The sequence below is a fragment of the Taeniopygia guttata genome, chromosome 1, assembly GCF_048771995.1.
Source record: "Taeniopygia guttata chromosome 1, bTaeGut7.mat, whole genome shotgun sequence".
In the NCBI taxonomy this organism is placed as follows: domain Eukaryota; kingdom Metazoa; phylum Chordata; class Aves; order Passeriformes; family Estrildidae; genus Taeniopygia; species Taeniopygia guttata.
The window spans coordinates 112,908,863-112,934,258 of NC_133024.1; the positions used below are offsets into that span (position 1 = coordinate 112,908,863).

Genomic DNA, 25,396 nt, shown 5'->3' on the forward strand with positions numbered 1-25,396 from the left:
GTGCTGATGTGACTTTTCCTCCCTGCTGCCCAAAAAGGCAGCCCCTGTCCAGAAGAACTCCCTGAGCCACACTGGTTTTCTTCTGGAGCTTGGCCCTCGGAGCCAGGCCATGGAAAGGGCTCTGGATTTCCAATAAATTGAACCTCCAGGAATCCGGAGCTATCGAAACTGAGCGAGACAATTTCGTTCCAGCTTTGGCAAGACAGTGTTTGGACACAGCACATTACAAGATGTCCTGCCAGTTCTGGGTCTGGGAGCAGACTCCAAAGCAGGTGAATCCTTCCTTAACTGGGGCTCCACAGCGAGGAAAATGTTTCACAGAACTCGAGCAAAGATGAAACCAACTGAGTGATGGAAAGAGCTAAGAGAAGTGGTCCTCTCTGAAGAGCTGCCAGCAGTTTCTGAAATGAAGGTCAATTAAATTAGAGTAATTGCAGTCTATATCTGCATTGAGATAGGCACCTGTGTGCAGATAAAACCTGAATTTGTACCCCCATATTGGTACTCGATGGCAAATGTGTGCACACAGAACAAAGGCACTTTCTAGAAGGCAGCTTTTCACACATTCCTTGGCAGACTGGATCACTCTCACCTCCTGTGATCCCAGACATCCCTGTGCTGTTGGAGAAGAAAAGGAACCTTTGCTTCTCTCAGGTTTCTGGAACAGCCTCACACAGATTCCCATTTTTGTATCTCTGTTCCTGACACATTTGCCAATCAAAGTACCTCTCCATCTCCCTCACTCTTCTTATCTCTAGAGCTTTGTTATCAAGTAAAGGAAGCTGGGCTGGATGGTGTTGCCAAGAATTTAAAAGCTTCTGCAAAACTCCACATTTTCCTATAGTGCTGCAAAGCCCATATTTACCTAATAGACTATCCAGAGTCCAAAGGAGCTTCTACAAAATTTCTGGTAAAGAGCATTTGTTTTAAGAATTGATATGCATGCCAAAAACAATGTACTGCATTTATCAGCCTGGAACTGTTACAATCTTTTCAGCAAATAATATCCTAGTTTCTGAAAAAGCCTAAAATGTGTAGCTAATCCAATTGTGTCACCTCTCATTTCCTTCAAAGAGGAGGGAAAAAGGCAAAGCTAAGCCTGAAATTCTGGTTTGAATTAACTGCCACTTTATCTCTAAGTGACCTCTTTGTGCAAAGCTATTACTGCAAACACAGTCTGGGAATCATTCAGTCTTCTCCAACGCCTGAAACTCAGAACTACAAGGTAGTTAATGCTATCAGCACTATCATCTTGCATTTGTGTAGGGCTTCTCATCCAAAATATTCCAGCTCCTGGCAGGCTGGTCCTTTCCCTGGGTGGGCTCCTAATGTGGGTGCTGCATTCAGCATTGTAAAGGGGAAGGGGACAGGAGTGGGATTTTATGCTTTAATTCCAGTGCCACTGTTTAAAAAAATAACATTCCATAAGGTGCAAACCAGCAACCAGAGCTCTGCAGTGCCACACAGCCATGGAGAGAGGGAAATGAAGAATATTCCATGTACTATTCTCAAATCAACTCAGCTCTCTCTGGCAGCATGGAGGGACCTAAGTGTTAGAAAGGTTCAGACCCTCTGAGAGAAAACACAAGGCTAGAAAAGGTATTTAAACAGAGATCCTTAGTTGTTCAAGTTATGATGGAGCCCTTCTAACCAGGACAATACAGTGTGATAAAACCTTTAATTGGGATAATTAAAAACCCAGTTAATTTCCTTCACTGGAATAAAGGCAATTTAAACTCATTCCTCTATTCCTTGTGGCCAGACATGCCAACCCTTCACTGTCTGCCCACTCTGCCATGCACCCGTGCAAAATACCTTTTTGTTTTTCATTTATTCGTGGTCTTCCTCAGCAGCCAGGGGCTCCTCTTCCCGATGGCACCTCCTGAGGGTGTTGTCAGGCAGCTGCTGAGGGTTGGGAAGTTCATCTCACCCCTGTCCTGCCCTACTGGCTCCTGGGGCTCCGTCCTTCCCTCCAGCCCTGCCTGCTCCTGCAGCTCCCTCACTCCCAGCTGCTGGAGCAGGTTGAGGTGGTGAGCCCAAGGGCTGGAGAGCAAAAGAAGAAAGAAGAGAATTTATACTTTGGTATTTTGGAAAACTGGAATCCAGGAAGAAGCTTAAGAACGTGACTTGAGGCCAAAATGTTTGGCTCTCCAGTTACAAAGCGGAGAGGGGCAGGTTTATTCCTATTGCAACACTGTGGCCCGTGTCCTGCAGGAATTTTCCAACATCATGGATGTGTGGTGGGTTCAGAGCAACCTCTCCTTCACTCCTCTGATTCCTGCAGCTCTGTGGGAGGAAAGTGATAAGAGAGGAATCAGCAGCACTGCAAGAAACTTGTCTGAGATGGAGCTGTGTATGGAGGTGCCTGGGACTTATTTCTGGGACATCCTGAGCTTACAGCTCCTCCTGCCACTGTCCTCCTCAGCTGTCCTTCCATGCCCTCATTCCAGCAGAATCATTCCCTCCAACTGTTAATTTGGCTGCTGTTTCATTTATTCCAGCTGCTGAGTTGGAGAAAGAAAATTTTAAAAAAGCAGCATCTCACTGAAAACAGATGCTGCCTCTGTACTAAGCAGATAAATTAAATACATACAGCATGGCTTGTTTACAGTGGTGATTCTTTGTAAAGTTTTGCTGTTTTTAAACCTGATATTAAAATTCCAAGTATATTATATCGCTTTATTTTTGGTGCATCTGGATTAGGGAAATAGCCCATTGGCATTTCTCAGGAATACTGTAAATGAAATGGACTAACAATTTACCACAGAAATGACAGCACACAGGAAAAAAAAACTGAGCTCAGGTTTTGCTCCTATAGAACAGACACAACTTTTCAAATGGCCTCCATTTCTCCACTTTCACTTACAATTCTGTGCAGTTTTTCTCTATATCCAACACAAAAAAATTAAATATACTTCAGTAAATCCTGGACTTCCAGCACAGGTCTGTGTGTGCACAACTGCAATGAGGGATCACAGGGATACAACTGCAAGCAGAGATCACAGAATCCCAGAATCATCGGGGTTGGAAGAGCCCTCCGGGATCACCCAGTGCCACCCCAGCCCCACCAGCATCACCCTAAACCCTGTCCTCAAGGGCCACATCCAGACTCATCCTGAACACTCCCACAGACAGTGACTCCAAAGCTCCCTGGGCAGCTCATCCCATGGCCTGACCACTCTGCCAAGGAAATTTTCTTTCCCAGTATCCAACCTGAGCTGTCCCTGGTGCCATTTGAGGCCATTTCCTCTCCTTCTGTCCCTTGGGACACGACCCCCCGGCTGTCCCCTCCTGGCAGGAGCTGTGCAGAGCCACAAGGTCCCCCCTGAGCCTCCTTTTCTCCAGGCTCAGCCCCTTCCCAGCTCCCTCAGGAATTCTCCAGCCCCTTCCCAGCTCCATTCCCTGCCCTGGACACGCTCCAGCCCCTCCAGGTCTCTCCTGCAGGACCAGAACTGGGCACAGCCCTCGAGGGGCCTCTCAGAGCCAGCCCAGAGGGACAATCCCTGCCCTGCTCCTGCTGGACACACAATTCCTCATCCAGCCCAGCTGCCAGTGGCCTCCTTGGCCACATGGGCCAAAGCTGAGCCAGCTCTCTCTCTGTATCAGAACTCACTGGCTCCCAGTGGTGTTTTTGCTCTTTGGTTGGAAGAATTCAGACAAACACATTTGTTTTAGTACAGTGCATCGGGCAAACTTGAGCCCACATCCTCTGAGGTGAAAGCTGATCTTTTGTTGAAATCACTTTATCAGTGTTTATGGTTCAATAAAAATACAACAATGCACATAGCCCAATAACCTTGAAAAATCAAATAACAAGTGCCTGTGATTTTCAGGTGTCAAAGTTAACCAACCGATGGTCTTTTCAACTTCTTAGACTTATTGAAACAGTCTTCTCTTAGGAACGACAGGCAGAAAATTTGTGGTCTGCCAGGCCCAGCAGGGTTTAGAATTTTGTAGAGTTTCAGGATTTTGTGCCTCAAATTATGTTAAACAAAAATTGTATATGGAAGAGTATCAATGTCTGTGTTGATGCATGCTGATTTTCAGCTCAGGAATATAAAAAAAAATTACAGCAAAAATGGTTTGGCAGCAAATCCATCTTCAAACATCATTAGGGAGATGTGATGGGGAAAGAGCTATGGTCAAAGTCAGAGCATGACAAGTGCAGAATTTCATGTTCTGTGTGTTTATACAGATTTTCATCTCCTTCTCCAGATTTCCTGGCAATCACTCCATCTGGGGGTCACTCCAGTTTGGGCTGGTGGTGGGGTTTGGGGATGGGGTGGTGGCAGATCCTTACAGCACAGACCAGCCCCAACACTGCTCCTCATGGTCTGTTTTCTTTTTCTGCACAGGACTGAAATGGCTCAGTCATTTTGCCTGATTTCCATGCAAACTGAGATGTGAAAAGGAAAGTCTCTTACTTTTCTCACCCCACAAGGTGGGGCAAGATTTACCTTTGCAGTGTTCTCCTTGGGAAACTTGCAAAAGCCTTCCCCGAGCAGGAGATTTGGCAGGTTTCAATTTAAATGTGGGCACCTGGTTTCCTGTGTGCTGCACGACTCTGAGATCATGCTTTGTACTGATGTTAAAGAATTCAGGAAAGCCCTCACAAACACACTCTTGCATGCTCTCTGGTAATCCAGGGGTAAAGAAACAAGGAAAAGTAGGAAGCCCTGATCTTTAGGGTTCCTCTAAGGCAAATCACTGAAAATCTGGGAGTAGATCTTTTACTGCAGCCTCACAAATTGCTGTAGCCTGATTGGGGATGTCAGGGTTTCCTACTCAGTCCTGTTGCTTCACCCTTGGTTTATGGACAGCTTGAAAGAATGTGCTTGTGGGGGCATCCAAAATTTAACCCTTGGGAACACCGGAATTTGGGAGAATCCTTCAGCAGATTCCTGTCACCACATACTCCTTCTGTGGGACCTAGGCCATGCTTTTGCAGTGGTACCCATGGCTTATATCAGCTCTCAGCTGATTTATATTCTCCCCCAGAAAATGGGATCCTGAGTGGTTCTCTCAGCCACAGAAGGATCTCCCTAGGAGATCCCAGACCAGGCAGAAGCAGAGCTGTGAGGCTGAGTTGTTCCAAACTGATTGGAATTACAAACCCAGCTGAGATTATGGATCACCAAACCAGTGTTTGCTTCACTTCAAAAAATTACTTCTCTGCTTGATTCACACTGAGGAAGGGAAACAAATTGCCACAAAAGTGATTTCCTGAAGTTTACTTTCAATGGTCTGACTTGTGAGTGGTTAATGAGGCTCGGCTGATCAATACAGATTTTCCTTGTGGAGAAATTAATTCTTTCCTATTTGTATTGGAACAACTGGCATTGCCTTTCCCATAGATCACTTGGATATAAAATCAATTATTTAGTCCACTCCTGTAGGAAATATAACTTTTTATTTGCTTGTGTTCTCCTTGTCACTGTCACTGGGCAATTGTTTTCAGCTAAAAGTGCACTTAATGAGGCTGTAGAGTAAAGACTCTGACAGATCCATTAACTGAAGGGGTTGTTATAAAATCCCTTTTTCTGCTTCTTGTGAAAGCCAAAAAACTCAGTCCCAGTGTGGCATCACAGCAGGGAAACTCAAGAAACCAAAGAAGACTCCAGTAAAACAATGAAATCTTGTATTTTTACTGATCCAACCGCACCATGCGTTCCAAAGAGAAAAAAAAACCTACTCTGATTTTCTATAAAACATCGTGCCAGTGGTAAACCTTGTGAGTGAAAGCACATGACAAATTACTGCTGATATCACAAGGGCCAGGATTCAGCACTCATTTGTCAGCAAATCTTCAATCCTCAAGAACAAAGTTGTCTGTGATGTGAAGGGAACCACTCCTGTATTAAATCCTTGGTTCAAGTACCTCATCTTCCACAATGTTTAACGCCTCATTACAGCTCTGATTATGCATGAACTGTATTCTGGCTACTTCTTAACCATTCCTGGTGAGAAAAAAATCTTGAAAATGTACAGAGGGTCAGATGTTTTGTAATCAGAGGGCGAATTCCTACCCTTGAGTAATTGACCTCAGAGTTCCTGCATCCTCCTGTAGCAACTGGAGGTCCAGAGGTCAATTGAGTGTCCAAGCAGCTCCTTAGAGGTACAAGGGGACAATTCCTGCTTGGCAGCCCTGGCCATGGCACTGCTGTGGCACAAGATGCTGCTTCTGGCCTTTCTTTCAGGATAATCAAGCACCAAGCAACGGAGCTGGGGAATTCCATCACCAGTTGCCTTGGTGTGAAAGCCAGGTGTCTGCTAAGGAAGGCAGGAGCCTCCCCTGAAATGGAAAATGTAAACCCCCTCCCTCTGAATTATTATAATTTTGAAATTAAGACGCTCTCAGGCAAATATATGGGAGTAGGAATAGCAACTCTTTACTAGGAAAATTAAAACTACAAATGCAATAGTACAAAAAAACCCAAAAACAAACCACTGATAGGGTCAGAATATGCCCTGACCTCTGTGGGTCAGGGAGGTGGCAGCAGTCCCATCCCAGGGTGGCTCAGCCCTCCTGCAGTGCCAGCTGTGCTTCTGCTGGAGCAGGATCCTGCACAAGGGGGGAGTTTTCCTCTGGAGCTCCAGGGCTGGGGGAGATGGGCCTGGGCTCCCTCTGGGAATGCAGTGGGGAAGAAAGCTGCTCCTCTGGGAATGCAGGGGGGAAGAAAGCTGCTCCTCTGGGAATGCAGTGGGAAGAAAGCTGCTCCTCTGGGAATGCAGTGGGGAAGAAAGCTGCTCCTCTGGGAATGCAGTGGGGAAGAAAGCTGCTCCTCTGGGAATGCAGTGGGCAAAGGCTGCTGTGCTGTTCCCAGGTCAGATTGTATCCAGGTAGGAATGTTTGGCTCCTCCCCTGGGCAGAGCATCTCCCCATGGGATGATGGAATTTTCTCAGCCATGCAGAGACACTCACTGGCCATGAACAGAAGATAATTAATAATTAAAATCCCATGGACAGAAGAGATCTTCTGGAGGGAGGATTGGCTATTGGAGAGATAAAGAAAAAACTGCCCAGTGAGCAGCAGAGAACTGCCCCACCCCTGACAGATGCTGATAGAATACACATTCCCTTTCCAACCTAAGACACCAATTTAAAATTGTGGAATCATGGAATGGTCTGGGTTGGATGGGCTTAAAGCCCATCCAGTGCCACCCCTGCCATGGCAGGGACACCTTCTGCTGCCCCAGGCTGCTCCAAGCCCCAGTGTCCAACCTGGCCTTGGGCACTGCCAGGGATCCAGGGGCAGCCACAGGTGCTCTGGGCACCCTGTGCCAGAGAAAATTTCTGCCCAATATCCCATCTAAACGTACTCTTTTGCCATTTTAATCCATTCTTCTATGTTCCATCACTCCTTCCCTATTCCCCAGTCCCTCTCCAGCTCTCTTGGAGCCCCTTCAGGCACTGGAAGGGGCTCTGAGCTCTCCCTGGAGATTTCTCCAGGCTGAACAATCCCAGCCCTCCCACTCTGGCTCCATCACAGATGTGTTTCAGCCCTCTGATCCTATTCGTGGCCCTCCCGTAACTGCAGTGGACTGATTATTTAATTTGACAGTTTTCAAACTGTACATCCTGTAACCTTTAGCACAAAACCCCAAGACCTGTCTGTCATGCTGAGGTCCTGGAAATGTCTCTCAAATAACATCAGAAATAATTGGAAAGTGCAGAATTATAGTTTGCACAAAGGAAAAAAAAGTAAATTACGGTATAGTGATCAGATTTTCTCAGTGTCAACATGAAGATCAAGGTCAGAACACTGAGCCAAACATCCTCAGCTATCTTTTAATACAAGGGCCTTTTTTTCTTGTAGTGCTGCCACAGCAAAACAGATGCTAGAAATTCTCACTCCAAAACTCTTTGCTTCTCATCCAGTTTTAAAGCTGTGGTGAGGTTCCAAGTTAAACTCACAAAGGAGAAAGAAATATGCTGGTGTTTGCATTGTAATATGAATTTTCCATTGAAGATGTGGTTGAATTAGCAGTTCATTTTTTAACTGTTGCTTTAATTTGCTCCTTGTGGTCTAACTCTTTTTTTTTCCTCTCTATAAAAGGCATGCCTCAGTCCTGTGCCTTTTGAGACAACTCGATGTAAAATTTTTAAAGGGAAGGGAATTGTCTAATTAAATGTCTGTAAAGAGATTGTTGAGTTTCATTTGTGTGGAGTAAAAAAAATTAGGAGAAAATGTGGAGGAACATGCTGCTGATTGAGAGTGGACATACCCACCTTGTTCTCACCCATGGGCAGGAATATTAAGGTGTTGGAAGTGACTCCAAGTCTAGACATCCATTATAGGTTTTGTATTTTCAGCCCCTCTTTTAACTCATGCCTGGTGTGTGTTCACACACTGGGACATTTAAAGCAAAGCAGAAGGAAACTTTTTTTCCTCCTTTTTTTTTCCCTCCTTAGCACATGGAAAATAAAGAGAATTGTGTGTTTTTTCATTATAAACTTACCCATGTTTTAGTTACCTCCCAGGGGCTGTGTTTCAGGGCTTCTGCTGTGGGCTTCCAAATCCTGGGAAGCACAAACCCATTTGAACATTTTGAACTGTGGATCTTTTTCCAGGAGCTAATTCATAAGAAACTCAAGGCTGGTGAGCTTTCTTTAGTTGGACAACCACTGCTGAATTTTTAATCTTAATGCCAGAGTTGGCCACTTGGAATCTGTGAGAGGGACAAATGCACTCCATGATCCCTTTTTTTAGTGAAAAATAAGAGAGTTTTAAGCATCCTGGAAAGAGGGAAAGCTGGCAGGAGGAAGCACAGAGAGGAGGCAGCAGGCTGAGGCTCTTGAAGATGAGCAGAAATGATGGAGTTAAGCTCCAGGGCAAGGCTGTGGATTTGGAAAAACTGGGAGCAAAGCTGCCTTTTTCCCTCTGCTTGCAATAGTGGTTGTCTGCCTCTACAGAACAGGAGACAAACTTCCAACCTGCTCTATCCCAGGAAAAGCTGCCACGGACATCCTGAGTGCCAAGGAAACTGCAGAAACCTCAGGTGCTGTGTGCAGACCCTGAGGAAATGAAATTTCAGCTGCATTTAGTGAGGATGAGACTCTTTAGAAACAGCAGCAGGTGTTGGAGACTCAGTGAAAGCTCCAGCAAACCTTTAAAAAATCCCAAAACATCCAGAGGATGCTTTCCCTGGCTGTGGGAATGGTGCTAGACAGGAACTCACCCAACAAGACTCTTCAGTGATGCCTGGATAAAGTTGCCTGCAGGTTCTGTTTTTCTTGCCTCAGGCAGCACCAGAGGGAACCCAGATGAAGTTGTCTGGGTGGTTTGACCGGGTGTTTTCACAGGTTTTGGGTTCTTTTCAGCTCCACTTACAGTCTGCATTTCACAGATGTTGAAAAGCTTCCTGCAATCTGCAATGCTGCTTCAGGAGCTTTCTTCCCAGAGAAATAGCTGTGCACACTCAGAAAGTTTTCCCGAACTCCATTGCACTGGAGATTTTAAAGGATTCTTGAATTCAGAATTTGCTTTTCCCTCCTTTCTCATTGTGCAATTGCCAAAGAGGAATGTGAAGGAAGAGTTAGACTGCCCTTATACCATGAGCACAGAAGTTAAACTCTTAACACTCTTTAACATCTTTTAAACTGTTTTTAACAACACTTTTCCAGCCACTCCTGCCACAACATTTAACCTAGAGAGAAGCAAGACAATCTTTAAAAAATGTATGAAAATAGAACACAGTGCAGCAACTTGTGAGGTGGAAAATATCATTGTCAGGTTAAAAGTAAGTTTTTCAAAATAAGCTTCTGCTGCCTTTTCTATCATCTGTTCTAAGGGATGCAAGTTTCTGCATTTATAACTGTATAAAGAGCTGTACATGGCCCTAACATAATACAAAACTTAATCTGTGTTTCTGATACATTTGAATACTATCCGAATCCATTACATCTTAATTTTAATTAGGTCAATTATACTTCCCTAACCAAAATAAAATTTGGTATCAAAAATGTCAAAGCCACTCAGAACCACCTCAGAAGCCTCTGATTCTGCATCCCCCTTTTAAATGTCAGTCCATTCCTTCTCAAGAGTTAGAAAGGAGATTTTCAAGAGGTTTTTCTGGTGGATATCCCTGATTTCTGGGACTGGAGAAGTGTTGAAGGCTGGCCACTCTCCTGGCAGTGCCTCTCCAGCTGTACTTCCTACCCAGGAATCTTCCTCTGGCCCTTGCAGTCCATAGGTTCAGCTCCCACACCTCTTATATTTTATTTTTTCCCATTAAAAAGCTGACCTGGATTGTGTTTTGTTCTAGTGCTGCTCTGAACACGAAAGATCACAAACTGTTCCTGCTTTCACCAGAAGCAAACTGTGTCCTCATGCCTGGTGATTTTGACATTATTGGACTGCAAATGAGCAGAGCTGCTCTCAGGGACTCAGCCAAAGTGGAGAGAAAAGCTCCAGGCAGAGCTGGAGATTTTCAACCAATTAAACTCCTGATTCAGCATCCAATTTGAGCAGGTATTTCATGCACACTTCATGCATCTCCTTCTTGAAAAGCTTGTGACCCTCTCCACTGATGGTCCACTGAAAATCACACAGATATCAATTTGAATTCAAGCACTATTTTTTTTCCGTAACTATTAGGTCTGGAATAGTCATGATTATGTTCTTAAGATTTTAGTGAATTCATGGCTTTATTGCTACATGAGGTGCACTTTGCCATAAACAAGATTTTAAGAGCAACTTTGTCAGCTTTGCAGATCTGAGTGTTTTACAGCCAGCATTTAAATCAAGAGGAACGTGAGCTGTGAATTTAAATGTGTATTTCAAGTTTAATGGAAACCAAATGGAGATATATATATATATATATTTATTTATTTATTTGTAAATACATGTTTGGGGATAAATATTTCCCTAGGAATGTCAGGTTAGAGATCCAATAGTGCATGAGGTGGGGCAGGGTTCATCTCCTGAATGGTTCTCTGTGCACTGAACCCACTAACAGGGACTTGTTTTGATCAGATTTTCCTCCCCACATCATTTATATAATTGAAAGCTTGCTCATTCTAAACTCAATCTTCTTTTCCATAACACAAACACCTAATTCAAACCAGTTCTCTCTCTTTTTTATCTCCCTGATGTTTTTAACCACTCTTTCACTTGTCCGATCCTTCCTGAAGGGGCAGTACTCAGAGTAGAAAAGAATAGGTTGGTTATTCCTGGTGGTCTTAGAGGAATTTTCCAGGTAATGACAAAAAAAGTGGTAAAATCAAAGTTGGAACTAGAGTTTGAATTATATATATATATATATATATATATATATATATATCTCGAGTGGTAAAATTAGATAGGGGAGGGGCTTTCTTTCCTGTGAAAATCAGCAATTAAAAAAAAAAATTAACATGTGAACTATTAATTAAATAAATATATTAACTATCCCAATGATGAATGAGAAAAGAAAGACATGCAGTCTCTGACAATGCAGTCAGGGAGTATTACTCCAGACCATCCCAGGGTAGTTGCTGTGCTGTTCCAACCCTTCCCGTTGAAAAGGCTGAATTTTGGTGATTCCCCCTCTGTTTAGAAATGGAGAGTCAGCAGTTTGATTTATAACAATAAATTACTTCAGAGGGTGAGCAGCATTCCACTTGCTGTGGAGTATGTGCAGCATTCTGGCAAGCAATAAACACAAAATTCTTAGGTTTTGCCAAAGTTTAAAACACATCAAAAATGAAGTGATTGGAAAGATGTTTGTGTTTTAAAATCCATGTCAATTTACTGTTTTAATCTTACGGGCTGCTTGAGGAGGAGGTGGTGTTTGAATTCCAGGCAGGTTAAAATTCAGAGCCTATGTTTGAGGAGAAACCAAGATTAAAATTTTTGTATGGGCTGCTCACTGGCAAAATCTGACAAGAAATGGGAAACTTAAAACACGAGCCAAAAGAAGAGAAAATAGGAAATCTAAAACATGAGCCAAAAGAAGCAATTTATGAGACAAGGGACATCTCAAAGTGTCACTTCAGACAGAACAGCTGAGTCTCCACAAAGGCAGAAAGCCAAAATTAGGAGCTTTGTTAATGTTAATAAAACAATCAGTCTGATTTGTGATTAACTGAGCACTGAGGCCTCTGGGTTCAGCAAGGAGAGATGAGCTTACAAAACAGTCATCTTTTGGCACAGCTATTTTTGATTTCACAAGGCTGGTGGAGAGGTGGGATAATTACGTGCCTCACAAAGTGCTGCCTAAGCTTCTGCAAGTTCACCCTGACAGCTCCAAGAGCCAACACAGAACAGGCAATTAATGCCTGGAGAACTGAACCTCGTTAGCACCACAGTGAGACCTCAGGGGGACGTGGGACTGGGACCAGGAGCTCTCAGCTCCCTTCTTGTGCCAGGAGGAACTGGAACAGATTTCCCAGAGCAGCTGTGGCTGCCACTGGATCCCTGGCAGTGCCCAAGGCCAGGCTGGACACTGGGGCTCGGAGCAGCCTGGGACAGTGGAAGGATCATCCTTGGATTTTTCATGTTCCTTTGTCTTGAGTTGCAAATACAAGATGTAGCTATGGGTGTGTGTTCTGTCACCATCTGTCAGAGGTGGGGCAGTTCTCTGCTGCTCATTGGGCAATTTTTAATTCTCCCACAGCCAATCCTCCCTCCGGGAGATCTCTTCTGTTCATGGGCCATTAATTATTAATTATCTTTTATTCATGGCCAGTGAGTGTCCCTGCATGGCTGAGAAAATTCCATCATCCCATGGGGAGATGCTCTGCCCAGGGGAGGAGCCAAACATTCCTACCTGGATACAATCTGACCTGGGAACAGCACAGCAGCCTTTGCCCACTGCATTCCCAGAGGAGCAGCTTTCTTCCCACTGCATTCCCAGAGGAGCAGCTTTCTTCCCCACTGCATTCCCAGAGGAGCAGCTTTCTTCCCACTGCATTCCCAGAGGGAGCCCAGGCCCATCTCCCCCAGCCCTGGAGCTCCAGAGGAAAACTCCCCCCTTGTGCAGGATCCTGCTCCAGCAGAAGCACAGCTGGCACTGCAGGAGGGCTGAGCCACCATGGGATGGGACTGCTGCCACCTCCCTGACCCACAGGGGGTCAGGACCTGTTCTGACTCTGGCAGTGCTGTTTTGTATTGCTTCATTTATTTTTATTTTTTCCCTAATAAAGAACTGTTATTCCTACTCTCATATCTTTGCCTGAGAGCCCCTTAATTTCAAAATTAAAATTATTCAGAGGAAGGGGATTTACATTTTCCATTTCAAGGAGGTTCCTGCCTTCCTTAGCAGACACCTGTCTTTTCAAACCAAAACATTCTTCCATCCTAAAATATTCCATGGTTCCATGAGGGAGAACTGCTCCCCACCCCCCCACCCCCCCCCCCCCAGTGAAACTCTAAATACCAAAGTGAACACACAGCCCTTGCTCTAAATCAGAATGTGCCCGGGTATGTTGTAGATAAGCCCGAGATGTTTATAAGGCCAGATACATTTACATGGAAGAAACTGTATGGTTTTTCTGGAACACAGCCATTCATTAAGTTTTATTTCATAATTATCTCTTTAAACAAGCTCATTGTCATTTCTTTTTCTGCTAGCTCAAAGATAATTAATAGAAAATTCTTTTATACATAAGAATTCTGGACAAAGCAATAATTTCAATGTAATCTCAAAATTAAAAGTATTAAATATCTCCAGCACTGCCAATTCTATACCTGTCAGACAAAGAAGTGGAAATTTATTTCCTCTTCAATGAAACAAATGTTGCATTTTTGTCTTCTTAATATACAAACAGGTTCTACAGCCCTAATTATTACCAATTAAATATAAATAATATTTTAGAGCAATAGGTTTGTTACTAAAATAGAATAGACCATCTGCTTTCTTCTTATTTTCTTAATTCTTCACAGAAATTGTGGGTTTCACGTTAAACTAGACTGGCTCCTCTTCCACCAAAGAGTATATTTAATTATTTACCATAGGAAGTGCCACAGGTCAATCAAAGATTAGGATCTAAGTGTCTTTGACACTGTGTACCAGGAGAGCTGGCTGGGTATTGTCTGCTGACATCATATTTTATGGGGAAAGCTTAATTTGCTCAGTGTTTTCTGATTTCCCAAGTGACCATCCCAAATCAAATATTTCATTGTGGTTGACCATGAACTATTGGCTACAATAATTTTTAAAATAGTGATTAAATTATTATATTTATATTATTAACATAATATTATGTTAACAGATATTTATGTCATATAATATATAAATTTTGGTTTTCTATTATTTATACTGATATCATTAAAATAATTCTATTAATATTATTTCATTATTAAAATAGTATTTTAGTTATTTTTGGAATAACAGAGACTACAAACACTAAAAACATACTTGTAGCACATCTTCCCTAATCCAAGGCAGACAATAGCAACACACTTATTAAAATCAATTTAGTAATACCCATTATTAACACCTAATAAAAGCACTATTACAATAATCCACATTCATAACATCTCAGAAACATCCCAAGAAGTGGCCTCCTTTCCAAGTCCTTCAGGATGTTATTGACAGACCTGTCCCACTGTGTTTTCCCTACAGATATCCTAAATTTTGGTTCTGTCCCTCCTCTCCTGCAGCCTCTCCCAGCCTCATTTTTTGTAGGTTCCAAACCTCTCCAAGAGGCTCCATCCCTTCTCTGGCCCTGCCTGCAGCTCTATAAGTCCAGCTCCTCACACTTTTCCTCAAAAATTTGTTACTCCATCCTTTTGCCCAATGTATTCAATATTTCCTGGACTAGCCCAGTAAAAATTTGTGACATTCTTTCTATCTTTCTCTCTCTCTTTCATTCTCTTTCTTCTTTCTTTCTTTCTCACTCACTTTCTCTCTTTTCTCTCTCTCTTTCTCTCTCTCTTTCTCTCTTCCTTCTCTTTTTCTTTCTCTTTTTCATCTTTCTTTCTCTTTCTTTCTTCTTTCTTCTTTCTTCTTTCTTCTTATCTTTCTTCTTTCTTTCTTCTTTCTTCTTTCTTCGTTCTTCTTCTTCTTTCTCTCGTTTTCCTTTCTTCTTTCCTTTCCTTTCCTTTCCTTTCCTTTCCTTTCCTTCCTTTCCTTTCCTTTCCTTTCCTTTCCTTTCCTTTCCTTTCCTTTCTTTCCTTTCCTTTCCTTTCCTTTTCCTTTCCTTTCCTTTCCTTTCCTTTCCTTTCCTTTCCTTTCCTTTCCTTTCCTTTCCTTTCCTTTCCTTTCCTTTCTTTCCTTTCCCTTTCCCTTTCCTTTCCTTTCCTTTCCCTTCCCTTTCCTTTCCCTTTCCCTTTCCTTCCCCTTCCCTTTCCCTTCCCTTTCCTTTCCTTTCTTTCCTTTCCTTTCCTTTCCTTTCCTTTCCTTTCCTTTCCTTTCCTTCCTTTCCTTTCCTTTCCTTTCCTTTCCTTTCCTTTCCTTTTCCCTTTCCTTTCCTTTCCTTTCCTTTCCTTTCCTTTCCTTTCCTTTCCTTTCCTTTCCTTTCCTTTCCTTTCCTTTCCTTTCCTTTCTTCCTTTCCTTTCCTTTCCTTTTCCTTTCCTTTCCTTTCCTTTCCTTTCCTTTCCTTTCCTTTCCTTTCCTTCCTTTCCTTTCCTTTCCTTTCCTTTCCTTCCTTTCTTTCCTTTCCTTTCCTTTTCCTTTCCTTTCCTTTCCTTTCCTTTCCTTTCCTTTCCTTTCCTTTCCTTTCCTTCCTTTCCTTTCCTTTCCTTTCCTTTCCTTTCCTTTCCTTTCCTTCCTTCTTTCCTTTCCTTTCCTTTCCTTTCCTTTCCTTTCCTTTCCTTTCCTTTCCTTTCCTTTCCTTTCCTTCCTTCCTTTCCTTTCCTTTCCTTTCCTTCCTTTCTTTCCTTTCCTTCCTTTTCCTTTCCTTCCTTTCCTTTCCTTTCCTTTCCTTTCCTTTCCTTTCTTTCCTTTTCCTTTTCCTTTCCTTTTTTCCTTTTCCTTTCCTTTTCCTTTCCTTTTCCTTTCCTTTCCTTTTCCTTTCCTTTTCCTTTCCTTTTCCTTTCCTTTTCCTTTTTTCATTCCCCCTCTTTCCCACACAGCCTTGCTGCATCTCTGCCATCTTCTGGATGTTCGGTGCATCTCCCTTACCCCTGAGCACATTCTGAGCAAGTGCAAATCTCTTTAGCAAAAGTTCCCATTTCCTGATAGCTGATACCGAGAGAGAGAGAAACAAGGTTTTCGGGCCAGGGTCACAGCTTCAGATGCGTTTCCTTTGTTTACTGCCTGCACACCAGGAAAAGGGTTTGCTCTCTTGCTCTGTGAACTGTACATTCTCTGCTAAGAATAGTATAGAATGTGGCAAAAATTTCCCCCTCAAGAGGGAAGTGACTTTCACTCAGCTAAGAATTTATTAATTGTGCTTGTTTCTATGCACTGAAGATCTGTTTACAATTTTTCCCTTATTTTTTTTCTTGTTGCAAAATGTAGAAGTGATAATTTTCTTTCCAATATTTTCTCACTTTTTTTGCCTGGGTTTCATGCACTGTTTCGTCAAGATCTACAAATAACTTTCTTTCAGCTGTTGCACAACAATTATCCCTGAATAATGCACAGTTTATGGTTTCTCTGGGCGATGAATAAACATCCTCATTTTTAGCCATTTTTCTACTATTATTTACACATAAATTCGAATTAAAATAATATATAGGGTTTTTTGAGGAAAGCTAGAATTCTTCAACAGTCCCCCTCGTATGGAGCCCAAATTTGTGAGGACATCCATCAAAAAATGAATGCTTTCTTGCATATTTAAATGTTAGCAACAAGTTTAAATGACTGTGAAATCACAGCCTGGATAGCAAAGCTTCAGAGAGATAATCTCAGGCTTTTATCAGAGAGACAATGGAAAATACTCATTACTTAAGGTTTCCAGCTAAACTCCCCATTTGTCTAAAGAAATGCAAATAATTCATTGGAAAACCAGAGAAACAGTGGGATGATTCATTATTTTAAATGCTGCTTAAACCAGGCAACTCTGGATTAATCAGTGAGGCTGGGCTGCTGGGTAAAAATTGCTTAAACCCTAAAAAATTTGTTCTTAGAAATCAGTATGACAGTTACTACAAGGCAAGATTTCTTATGAAAGTCAGAGATCTCAGATTTCAAGAACAAATGTATTAAGAATTCAAGCTTTCGCTGGCTGAAAGCAATTACAGTAATTTACTGTTCAATGGTACTTCCACAGACTGATAATTCTTACAGTTGAAAAATAATAATTTTTACTCCATCATTGATTCAGATTATGGCCAGGAATGAAAATGTTGAGATTCCTTACTGAGATACTGAGAGTTGTGCTTTCCCACAGATTGGTGAAAGTGGGAAGCACTGAGATATTACATTTCAATCTCTCTTTTGGAGGTGAAGGATTTCAAGAGAGCATGAACTTCTGAACAGCCAGAACAGACTTTCCCTGCAAGGAGAAGTGACCGCTCACACATTGTGCTAACTCCTTGTAATGAGGATCTTGGCCATGCTCAGAGAAATTGGGAGGGGAAAAATTCAGATATTCTGGCTGTTCTTCCCAACATGCACAGCTCCAACCACGCCAGATCCCTCCCTGAGCAGCTCCTGCTTGCACCTCATGGTATGACGAGTAGAAAAATAGGGTTTGCATGAGGTGCATCACCGGTAAACAAGATAGATTTCTAAGTTTGTTCCATGGTTTGGTAACCCTTTCCATGGGGAAATTCCTGCTGCTGTCTCAGCTGAGCCTGCCCTGGCCCAGCCTGAGGCCGTTCCCTCTCCTCCTGTCCCTGTTCCCTGGAGCAGAGCCCGACCCCCCGGCTGTCCCCTCCTGGCAGGGGCTGTGCAGAGCCACAAGGTCCCCCCTGAGCCTCCTTTTCTCCAGGCTCAGCCCCTTCCCAGCTCCCTCAGGAATTCTCCAGCCCCTTCCCAGCTCCCTCAGTGTCGGAACTCAAAATGTCCCTCAGTCATTTTTTGAGGTTCCGGGCCCAGGTCAGAAGCATTTGAGACCCTGGCAGGCAGCTGGAAACAGCTGTGATTTTGGGTTTGAACCATGGAACGATTTACCAACCTTGCAGGAACAACGAGAAGTCAAAAAAGTTTAGATATTACAGTAGAAGTAGTCACAAAGTAAAGGGAATAATTTTTGAGTGCTGTAGAGGGGGATTTTGGTTTTGTACATAGGGTCAGAAGTTTTAAGATGGAGGGATTTGGACCTGTCCTGTCCTCCCTCTTTCTCCTTCCTTACCTCCATGTTCTTGGTGATGTTGGCACTCACAGATTGGTTTAGAGTAGAAAAGCACCATTTAATATAGGTAATGGGCATTGGGGAAAAACTGTAAACATGTAACACGTAATGTACCATATAAAAGATAGAAAAGCACCATTTAATATAGGTAATAGGCATTGGGGAAAAACTGTAACCATGTAACACGTAATGTACCATATAAAAGACAGCAGCAGCCCTGGGCAGGGAGAGAAGAAGCAGTCGGGAGTCAGAGAGGATGCCAGGGTGTGTGTGTGCCTCTGCCTGGGCTGTGAGCAAACCACAGCAGCCCAAGGAGAAAATCTTGTAGATAACTTGCAATAAACTGCCTTGAGACTGAACAAGAGACTGCTGAGCCTTTCTTTGGAACCACAGGTTGGAGGAGAGACTTTTCCACCACACGGAGCCACCCCCGACCTAGGGTGGGCTTCAGCACCTCAGGAATTCTCCATCCCCTTCCCAGCTCCCAGCACTGCCCTGGACACACTCCAGCCCCTCCAGGTCTCTCCTGCAGGACCAGAACTGGGCACAGCCCTCGAGGGACCTCTCAGAGCCAGCCCAGAGGGACAATCCCTGCCCTGCTCCTGCTGGACACACAATTCCTCATCCAGGACAGATCCAAAGAGATGTGAGAATGAAGATGAAAGCTCCTGGATGTAGCAGACACATTCAGGATTTCAAACTCCCTGAAAAAAAAAACCCAATTTAACTGTCTGGAAACTGTAGATGGAGAGAACAGACAGAGGTTAAGGCCAACACTTCTGAAGCGTCTCCTTCTTTTTTTGTTCTCATTATTCTTAGAGCTTGTGTTTGGGGTCACATGCAAGGGATATAGAGAGAAAAGTAGAATTCAGTCATTTTGAAAAGGGCTGAACCTCCAGCCTTCATTTACAGATCCCTGTTTCTGCCTCTGGAGATCAGACAGCTCTGTGGTTATTTTGGAAAGGTGAAGCATGAGCCACCCTAACAAAGTGCAAGGAAGTCGAGCTGGCAATTTCCTCTCACAGGCCATACCTGGGTGGGATTTATCTTACCTAAACTATCCAATTAACTGCATAAATGAGTGACCTTTGCCTTCTGCAGAGGCAATGTGGACAGGGAATTGTGAGGGACAACTAACTCCACCTAATTAAGACGTGTACTGCAGTGGGAGCTCACCAGCCTGGTCTAGAAACTGATTTGATATTTGGCAAAAATTGGGTGGAATGGGGCCTACCTTGTGCGAATTTCTAGATATTTTCCTAGAAAATTCCTAGTGATTTTAATAGTTTGCAAAGAATAAATTGAGAAAAGGATCAATGTTGGTGCAGAGCACAAAATTTGTTGCATGTACAGGGAAGTCTGCAGATCTTCCCTGTGAGACAGAAATGGGAAAGGAGGCAGAAGATTCATAAAAACAAGCTTAGTGTAACTCTTAAAAAATTCCAATCCCTCTGCTTTTATAAAAATAATTGTATATTACCTTTATCTAAAGGGAAACAGTCCCAATTAGCAATCCACTATTAAGATTTGTGTTGCTCTAAGAGTAAGAACAATCCACTTCACTCAAAAACTCAAAAAAGTCATAAACTTCCATAAACTCCCCTTCAACATCCATCCCTCTGAAGTGTTCTGTAAAGAACCATCTCTAATGTAATGATCTGGACCAGATATTTATGGTGCTGCTCCCAAATCCACTATGTGTTGCTAACAGATGATTTCTGTCTAAGTAATGTGGCTGTCTCTTTGCTGCTCGCTCATTATTCTCCAATAATTAACGTTAAACCCACAGGCTAAAATGCCCAGAGCACTGGCAGAGAAGTGAAATATGTGTGATGAGAAGCAAAGATTCTCCTCATAGGAAGGTCTGGATTTGTCTCTGGTCAACCAAAGAGATCAAAGTTAAGCAGATGTTTTTCTGTAAAAAACAAAAATGCACAAAGAGGTTTCTTGAACCAGTGGCATTATGCAGGAAGACAGCTCTTGATGGGCTCCTCATTGCTCTGCTCCTCAGAAAACCATTTCTATCAAAGCATTCACTTTGTTTTATATCAAAATGCACTGGATTACACAAACTCCCAAGCCAGAGAAGCCGACACAATGTTAAATTCAAAGCACTTTGATAACAAACCAACTCTCATCTTCACAAATGGCAAAAGCAGCTCTACACAGAGCAAGCTTCGTCAAAAATTGCCAATTTCTGGGAGCAAAGCTGGGATTTGAAGTTCACATTAATTCTGCCCTTTTTCCAGAAGGTGAACATAAGTGTGTGTAAAACATTTGGTACATCTGTGCTGATAAATTTCAAGTGCCCAGGACTATTTTTTGTCATCAGGGTCCAAAGGCAGAGACCAGTCACATTCATCCTAAAGAACTCTCAGGCTCTCAATAAATATATTTATCAGGAACTAAGAGATTTTGGAGAGTCCTATCTATCTGAGACTGAAACCATACTAAGGACTGCTCTAAAAGTTGTACTGAACAGGAAAAAAATTTATGGCAGCTGAGAATGTTCCCTGACACCCTTTACTTTACTGGTAGGGACATGGCCTCTAAAGAGAGACGTGGTCAGTAATATTAATAAAATACACCCCATAAATTTAATGTCATGGAAGGGTTTGCAGGAAGAGATAAATATATAGAAGGAGTAACAAACTGTGTTCAAAGGGATTGTTTTCTGCCTCTTTTTTAGGGTGTAATTTCCTCCCAGGGATGTTTCCTTCCCATGGAAGATGGGATTCTGGCTGGATTTTACATGCTGTAGCACATTGAAACTCCTTGACTCCTCAGCATTGATTAAAAAAAAGAAAAATTCACCTCATCCTAGCATTTTCCAGTGTATTTTCTACCAACATTTGCAAACCTGGCTAAACATTATGGCATAACTAGATGGTTATGTCCCTCCTCATTATCCTGCATGGACAGAGTAATTAATTAGCCAGGACTGCTGTGCTCCAAGTGAATTGTTCCATTTGAAGCTCCAGCTTGAAGTTAATCCCAGGTTTGCTGGGATTTGGAATGAAAAACCAGGAGTCTGCTGCTCCCCACACCAGGGGTAGGCTTCAATCTGGCATTTTTTATGGTGAAAAACTTAAAATACAAGAGGAAAGAACACACACAGCTGAGGTTTTACTAGGACTTTCAACCTCTGGGTGAGATCCAGAGAAATTCCTATTTATAGGGCTAAGGCTACCAAGGACTTTTTGGCAAGGAATAGCTCTTAAAACAATGTCATTCCATTTTTTATGGGATAAACAGAACCATGAATTCCACAACCTATGCAGAATAGGGAAAAGAAAGCAGCACCTGCACCTCCCAGTGTCCTCCTGCTTAGCTCTGTTGGCTCAGCAGAGCTTGGAACAAGTCAGGTGAATGAATTATTCCTGTTATTTTTATTCTGAAAGCCACCTCCAGATTCATCTCTCTACAGCAAGTGTGAATGTCTGTGTAATCTTGTGGGGAGCAGAAAGAGTAATATTTTAGTAAAAGTGGGGGGGGGGTTTCCTCATTTTTTTAGTCAAGTCATCTGGAAGCTGAAGAACCTGTTATTCCATGAACCCTCCCTCCTGCATTGACTTGTAGCAGGAGGATAAGATTACTTCCTACATGCATTCTTAAAAATTGATGGAAAAAAAATCACATGGGCATAATATCCACCTTTTCTGCACAAATACACCCTGCAGTGCTGGGAGAGGGCTCAAAAGCACGAACAGGAAAATTTGCAAGGCTCAGAGCTCTTATTTTTCACTGCAGCTTGGCTGAAGTCATGTTGGAATCTGAGGTATTGATGATTCCGAGATTGTAGAAAGTCTCTGTCTTTCTGCCCCGCTGCCAAAGCAGAAGCCATAATTGGTCTGTGCTGGTTTCAAGGTGGTTTATTCTGTTTATCTCTAACATGTTCTGCTGCCCTGCCGCAGCTCTGTCCTGCAGGGCAGCGTGTGGGGCTCTGCCCTCAGTGGGATGGTACAAACATTAAATACCACAAACTACCTGTGCTGGATTTACAATAACGTGCCAATATCTGTCACCTACGTTGGACAGTGTGTCCCCAGCCTGAACCAACAGAAAAATGCCAACACCACAGTGAAACATGGAGGGCATGAAGAAGGAGAAAAAGGACAAGGCACACCCAATTTCCTCCATCTTGTCCCCTCTGAACCCCTAATCTAGAATCCTAAAATTTTACTTAGCACCCGTGCCACACTTCATTATTACTGATATCAAACACTCAGAGCTTGTAATTCATCCTGTAAGATTGGAAACTCTTTTCCATGGGCAGAGATCACAGACAGTGTCTCTGGGGGCTCTGTCCAGGGGGTTCCTGACCCCTGCCAGGGTCCCAGACCTGCCAGGGCAGCCAGAGGGAAACCCTGGACTCCCACAAAGTCAGGACATGACACTGCAGTGACCCCTGAATGAAAAGCTGTTGTACCCTAAATGAGGGATTCCCACTGTTTCTTTCCATCTGGAATTCCACCTGTGCAGCTCAGCAAGGATGGTAGGGGCTCACCAGGGTTGATATTCAAAAGTCAGCAGACTCCATCACCAACACATCCATAACCAGGCAACAGTGCCCAGTTTAAAAGGTTATTTTATTTCTCAGTTGTGGGAAACAGCACGTGGTTTTGAAGCCAGTGGCATTTGGTGACAGCCCTCTGAGAGTGCTGATAACAAACCTGAAGCAGGCAAAGCAAAACTCTCACTTCTTCTCAATAAAAAAATCTCCACATTCCTCTCACCCTCAATTCCCCACTCATTATAAAATGTTTTTCTACCTATTTTTTACCATGCTTTCTTTATCTGTGGGAAAACACCAAGCACACCAGGCAGCTGCTGGTTTGTTTGCTGCCCCAGGGCTGCAGGATGTGAATTGCTGTGGTAATCACGGGCAGAGCTCTCAGCAGAGAGGAGAGGTTCCTTCTATCAAAGCCAAATCTATAAGGAAGACTCTTGGAGTTCTAAATGCTGAGAATTTTAAATTTTCTGTACCAACAGACTCTAATTCCCAGGAGAACACTACATTTAACCTGAAACCATACAGAAAGCTTCCAAAATTAATTGATAACACTGAGATTATGAGTGTTTAGTTTAATTAGAAGTGTGTAATAGCACTAAGTAGAAAACTTGGAACTTAAATTTCAGAATGTAATAATATGTATAGAACTAAGATAAAAGTTTTAGAACAGTAACTAGTTCTTCTTCTTCACCTTCTTCTTCATGAGCTTAAGTAGAATTTTATAATTAAACAGAAGAATCCACATTATGAATTTTGAGTAATTAGTTAAAAATAAAAGTAACTTAAGTGTAATTTCTTAATTAGATAGCTTAACCTTAAAAAGCCTTATATAGAAAAATAGTTAACCATTTTATAACTTATTAGTAAAATGCTATAGAACTCGCAGATAAGAAATAATAGACATCTAAACCTAAACACAAAATATCGTCTCTAACGCTTCAATCCCAACCTTAACAAAAACAAAACAAAACCAACACAACCAAACCAAAAAAAAAAAAAAAAAAAGAAAAAAAAAAGAAAAAAAACACCAAAAAAAAACCCACCAAAAAAAAACCAACCTCCCATATCCAGGAAATTTCAGCATCCATGTGCAGCTTCTCTTTCAAAGCCACCCATGCTGACAAAGAACTCGCTGGTGACATATGGGGATTGTTTTATTGCTGCCCCTTTGCTCCTGGGCTCTTTTCCTATGGATTCAACATGGTCCTTGTCCAGCTGGACAGACTGGACACAACCAGACACGTGACTTTGACTGCAGGATATTTTGGCTTTAAAATCATTTTGTAAACTGAGTTTTTTTTCTTTTCATTCTCTCATTTTCTCTTTCATTCAGTCAAGCTCAGGCTTGACTGCTGCTGTATTTTTGCAGCAATATAACAACAAACAACAGTAATGATGATGTAAATTACTCCCTTATATTTATGCCCATAAGTTTTTAGAGGAAAAAAAAAAAAAAAAGACATTTGCCTCGTTATGTTTTCCCTGCACAAAATGCTAATGAATGCAATTCTTAAATAAAGGACCTAAAAAACATCTTGGCCAGTTCATGACCAGGCCAAGCATTGATCTGCCTCCAGCAGGGAAGGAGGAAGAAAGACCAGAAGAAATAACCACAGAAGGAGTGAGGCAGAGCTGTATTATTGTAGAAACAAATAAAGGAGGCTGAGGGAAGCTGTTCCTGCTGTCCAGGCCACCTCCTGCAGGGTGAACTGCAGCAAAACAAAACTCTTAACTGAGAACTCGAAAAACAACATCCAGGTTTGTCTGCTCTTGGCAAACAACCTGCTGCAGACAGGGATATCAGCACCAGAAATTCCTTTTTTCCCCCACACTTTGAGCATTTCACAAGCATTTTGTTTCAGCTGCTGTTGACAGAGACTCGGTTGCTGATGGAAAGGGATGGGAATTGTTTTCACCTCTCTTGCAGAAAACTCTCCAAGCAGAACAGCACTTAAAGCTTTTAATATTCTTCAGTCTCTCATAGTCCAGCATTCCTCCCATGTCAGCTCTGGGGAGTCCGGGGATGAGTTTTGCACTCCAAGGAGTTGGGCATCATCAAAATACATCCAGCATCCTGCATCCTGCATCATCAAAATACATCCAGCTGTAGATAATTAGGGGATCCATCAGCTTAAGAAGACAATGGCCAACTTCCACAAGGAGCTTCACCCACATGAAGACAAAAAAATTGTTTAATTTCTGATTCCCACAGGTGGGATCTCTAACCCTGGGTTTGGGATTGATGCCTTGGGTTTAGTTTTTCTATGTTTCAGGTTCTGTGCTGCTTTAGTCTGTGGGTCTGAGCTTCACATTATGGGATGGTGAGCTCTGTGCACAGAGCAGGGAGACAAAACAATTCCTGCTCCAGCTGGGCACCAAGGACAAATGATCCAAATCTCAGCCCAGGAGCACAAACAGCGTGGGCTGGAGAGAGAAAAACAAGCAGGGTGGGACTGCCTGGGCTAAAGCTGGAATGGGACAATGAACTCCAAGGTGCCAATGGAGCAGAACTGATCCCAGGGAGAGCCCCCGGGAGCGCTCGTGCATTTTGGGGCCATTTTGGGTCATTTGGGTGCAGCCCTGGCTGGGCTCTGGTGCTGCCCAAGGTGGATCCATGGAGGAGATCCTTTAATAAATCCCTGCTTTATTACAGAATCACAGAATCCCAGAATAATGAGGTTGGAAGAGACCTCTAAGATCATCAAGTCCAACCCAT

General features: G+C 42.8%; 1 long non-coding RNA gene across 1 annotated transcript; it reads right to left on the reverse strand.

The window, feature by feature from the left end:
• Positions 1-1,842: 1,842 nt before the first annotated feature.
• On the reverse strand, positions 1,843-24,008 carry LOC140685110 (uncharacterized). The gene is made up of 3 exons (XR_012058323.1): positions 23,739-24,008; positions 22,675-22,840; positions 1,843-2,043 (listed from the first exon to the last, which is right to left on the reverse strand). It is a non-coding gene; the product is annotated as an uncharacterized lncRNA (long non-coding RNA).
• Positions 24,009-25,396: the final 1,388 nt, after the last annotated feature.